The sequence below is a fragment of the Nannospalax galili genome, unplaced genomic scaffold (genome assembly GCF_000622305.1).
Source record: "Nannospalax galili isolate Female #2095 unplaced genomic scaffold, S.galili_v1.0 scaffold145, whole genome shotgun sequence".
NCBI classification, from domain to species: Eukaryota; Metazoa; Chordata; class Mammalia; order Rodentia; family Spalacidae; genus Nannospalax; species Nannospalax galili.
Genome location: NW_008353604.1, coordinates 2034525 through 2039760, shown reverse-complemented (window position 1 = coordinate 2039760; position 5236 = coordinate 2034525).

The following is a 5236-nucleotide window of genomic DNA, read 5'->3' as shown; positions in this document are numbered from 1 at the left end:
CCCTCTCCTCCCTCCCCTCCCCTTCTTTCTCTTTTTTCCTCTATTTCCACCCTTACCTCTCCTTCTCCTCCCCCTCCTTTGCATTTGCATCCTACCACATTTCTGGGAACAGGGTCTTTCCATGTAGTCCAGGCTGCCCTCAAAATCTAGATTTTCCCATCTCAGCCTCCTGTGTGCTGGGATGACAGATGGGCAGCACTACGTCCAATTTCCAAGTCTTCCAAAGATTGATGATAGAGCCTTCTCTTACTGTGATCAGAAGCTGACTTTCCACAATGGAGCAACTGAGGGGTCTGGTCTCTTTCCAAAGTGCAGTTGAAACTGAATAGCAGCATCAATTCATGGACATTTGTAATTTGTGTAAATAATCCATCCATTGGAATGTGGAGGGGGCTGAAATTGTCACTTGAAGTGTATGACTATATAATGCAGTATGTATGGCTAGCTAATGCAGGTATATGCGTATAGAGAGATACTGATAATACTGCTGCTATTGCAAGAATATTTAGTATTTGTGATATAAGATACTGAAGCCAGACCAGGTGCCCAAATGAAGTAGGCTCCACTCACACTGGGGTTCAGATAGGAACAAGATTTGTTCCTGGGTTTGAGATACAGTGAGCTAACCCATGTAAACTTGAACTCTTTGGTGGGTCAGAGTAGGATGCAATTGAGACCCATACAAAGAATGGAAGAAACCAGTTTATCGTCTTCATTAAGAAGGAGAAGCATCTTGTTTGCTGCATGTTTTAAAGCGCATGGGAGGACATGGCAATTCCACCACCATCTGTGCTCCATATTACGCCATCCTCCACATTGCACGAGAATTGCTCATCATCTCTCAGTCTCAACAACACTCTCTTCTTGCTCTTTGACAGAGAGGGAAGGAGAAAGGATGGGGCACTTAATTATACCACACACTTAGAAACTGTATTGTCCCCATGAAAATCCTCACAGAGTGACAGCCGCCATTGGTGATTAGGTAATCTGTGCTCAAATTTGCTAACAATGTACTCTGAATAGCCACTTAATCTGTAGGAAGGTGTTTGTTTCCTTGAGGTACACAAACTCATTAGAAGGAAATCTCCAGAAGAATCAAGGTGACATTTGGAACACATTTTAAAAATAAAATGAATTTAATTCAGTTTATCCTTATCTATTTGAAATAAAATTGAAAAGAGCATTGCTTAGCTTTACAAGGCAAGGGTATGTATTAGTTACCTTTCTGATGATGGAATTAAAATACCATGAAGAAAGAGTATATTTGGGCTTATGGTTCCAGAGAGATAAGGATCCATCATGTCTGGGACATATGGCCTCAAACAACACACATGGTGGCACGTGTAGGAAGCTGAGCGTTCACTTCTCTGTCCAGAAACATGGAACAGTGAACTGGAAGCGGGGTGAGGCTACAAACCCTTCTAACCTGTCTTCAGTGACTTCTTCCCAGACTTTGCCTCCTAAAGATTCTACGACCTTCCCCAAATGGCACCACCAACCTACCTTCAAGTGTTCAAAGGTTTGAGCCTATGGGGGACATTTTTCATTCAAACCACCATAGGGTGTCTATGTTAAAGGATATTCTTTCTAAACAGCCATGTCATCACCTAGAAGTTAATGACATCTCTAGGCTTTGGAGAAAATAATTTCATTGAGCATAACTTTTGAGAACTATGGGGAACTTGTGTGTGTGTGGCAGGGACCAAAACAAAAATGGTTCTTTTTATAAAGTAGTTTATGTTGTGGTCCAATTAACATGGTAAGATAAGAGGAATTATGACTGTCAAATTGTCAAGACTCTACATTAGAAAAAAATGATTAACATGGTCATAAGTACCCAAGATTTGTTTTGCTCAATCTAGGCCATTTTTTTCTCCTTTGAATAGCTTCAGAATTTTTTAAATTTAGAGCTGGGAATGATACGGTGGCACCAGTTTTTGACAGCTCTATTTTCCCCCTTTTGCTATCATAATTATGGCCTCTAAGAGTCCAATAAACAGTAAAAACAAATAAATAAAAATAAATATCAAGGAAAACAGAAATGTCCACAGTGTCTCTGTACCAACACGCTATGCTTTTGAAATATTTGCATATGAAATTCCTCCCTGCAAACATTCTCAAACCAAAGGTAAATATAACACTTAGATCACTCCCAGTAGAATGTTCTTTTGGCTGTTAATACCCTGCATTCAAACCTCTTCTGCAAGTCTGTATTTTCTTTTCTGTGTGCACTTTGTCCTGCTGCTTGGCAGAACATAGGTGTAAGGAAACCGGATGTATCAGAAATGAGTAAAAGCGGGCATCTCTTGCTCTCATGAATATGCTTATCTTCTTTTTCTCTGTTGTTCTGGCTTATAAAATAGACTACCTGCAATGTCAGACTTCTGAGAGCAGACTGCTCCATCAGATGTACATAAGGATCTCCCAGCAGGAAATCGGGAGGCACAGATGCTGTCGCTTAGTAGTCTGGGTTATGGCAGGCCAAAGCTTTCGTTCAGCCTTCCATCAGCCCTCATGGTCTCTTGTGTCATCTGACAGATACTGCCTTCCTTTCACGGCAATATCAGCTCCTGAGTCATGTCTTAGCCCTTGTAACCTTTCCATTTGATAATTACCAGGTCTTCCTAAGGTTTAAAAATCTTTCATTCTGTTTGTACGTTGTTCACTGTTGATTCATTGCCTGGAGTTCCTGCGTTATTTATTTATTTATTTATTTATTTATTTGTAGGATTTATACATGACAGTCATCCAAGATCAGGTATTGTGAAGATTATGTCATAGATGGCTTATAATACCTCTGCCAAGAATAGTGCTACAGAGGGGCTGGAGAGATGGCTCAGGGGATAAGAACACTGTTCTTGCAGAAGACCCGGGTTCAAATCCCAGCACCCACATGGCAGCTAACAATTGTCCGTAACTCCAGTTTCAGGGGATCCAACAGTCTCTTTTGTCCTCTGCAGGAACTGCACGACACGGGTACACTTACCTTCATGCAAGCAATTACACACATACACATAAAAAACAAAAAGAATAGTGCTACAGAAAGTAATGTAGGGGTTCATTGCAGAGCAGATAAAAAACATTCACACTTCCTCCGTGGCTCTCTGTGCTGCTCTTGAAGCCTGTTAACAGGAAAAGGTGGAATATAAAAATAACAGAGGAAAAAGAGCATACCGGAAACATTTTCCAGAGATGGTTCCACGGCCACTGCTGGGAGCAGGACCCAGGTGGTAGGGAGTTTAAAACCAAAGGGAAATGAGGATGTGCAGTCTGTTAAAGGAGATGACTAGTTTGTAGAAAACTGCTATGAAGGACAGGAGCCAGATGGAGAAGTGAAGAAAGACAATTTTCCTTTGCTTTTCACAACTACGGACAGATGACTTGCTCATCGATTGAACTCTCAAAGGGAAGAAGTGAGCAGGGAAGGAGAAAGAGGCCATAATTGAAGGTAAATAATGGAAATCAATGCAAAGGAGGAAGGGTCAGAGTCCTCTGGGGACTTAAATGGTGGGAAGGTGCTGGTTTTCCAGAAGAAAGGTATAAGGCAAGTCTTACATGACCATACATGTCTCAACAGAATGCAGATGTCTTAGATGTTACGATTTTACCTAGCAGGCTCCCTAGCTCTCACCCTCTCCTGCCTCCTCTTCTTCCTGAGTCAAGATGACTTTGCTCATCCTCCAGAAGGGAGATAAAGAGAAACTGCACAAGAGGTTGTACAGACTGGAAATGTTTGAAATGATCACTGTGGGATGTGGGGAAGGAATAATTTTCCTGGACTATATTCCCATAAAATGAATTACTGAGTTAAATATAAGATGTTTTATGGTTTTTAATAAGCATTGCCAATTTCTCCTTCCAGAACAGTTTTCCCATTGGTAAGGCATCCAACACCAGAATGAGACAGATCACTTGATCCAGCCTGTGGGATTTGGGCCCTGCCTTTGGTAACCCTCCCATTCACTCCTCCACAAGCACACAGGCCTTTGCCAAGGTTTCCTCCAGCCCTCACTACCATTGTATCCCAAGGCTCTGTGCTTACTCTTCCCTCTGAGAAGATGCCCCAAACCCGTCTTGTTGGGAAGACCGTCTTTGAAATATGCATAACTATTTTTACATTTTGGAGGCTTACATCCAGAGTGTATGTTAATGTGATGTATCATCTTCTATTTAGATAGAATGAGGTTTAAGGATATGGATACTTGATCTAGTTAGTAGGATCTATTATATTAGCAAGCTTCATAATATTGCATAATCTTTTATTCACTGGTTATGTCTTTTGTTCTTGTACTGGTTATTTTGGCCCAGTATCTAAACAAACTGTACATTAGCACAGATATTGAGAGACAGAAGCCTAGAACAATGCTGATTTCTTTGAGCATTCAACACTGTAAGAATATTCAAAAGCTGAGATGAAGGGCTGGAGAGATGGCTCTGTGGGTAAGAGCACTGACTGCTCTTCCAGAGGACCTAGGTTCGATTCCCAACCACATGGTGGCTATCTATAACTCTGGTTCCAAGGGATCTGACTCCATCATTTGACCTCTGTACTCATGTGGTATCAGCATGCACAAGACCCATGTAAATTCAAGCAGATAAAAACCCAGCATAGAACTGGGGAAATGGGCAGCAGGCCCCAATCTTAGCTGAAGAACTATTGGCAGCTAATTTCTGCTGGGTGAGGGAGAGTTGATCTTATTTAAGGGAGTATCTCTAGACAGGCTGAAAAGACTCCAGTGGATGCATTTTCATTGAGAGACCTCTGGGCATACTAACTTGACTCAATAACCTTAACATAAATGACAGAATGGATAAATCCAGTGGTGGTGGTGGGGACTATGGGAGGGTGTGGATGGGGGAGGGGATATTAAGATGACTAAGATGTATATGAAATACACAAAATTTAATTAAAAATATGCAGAAAAAGCAGTTAAAGGCTACTAGTAAGAAACATGGAAAATGATTCCTTCCTTATTTATCATGTCTAGTAGAACTGAGATATGACATATTTAAAAGAATAAAAGTCTCTAGATTCACCATATGACATAAGACATAACCCATGGATAAATGGACCATTGATTCAGATTTAAACTAGAGGGAAATATACTAAATATTCCCTATCACTTTAAATTTGATTTTACATTTATATTAAGGTGTTATCAATAAAGACTAATTCCCTCAGCAAAACACATACATATATATAGGTGAGGACACAATTACACACATCCACACACAC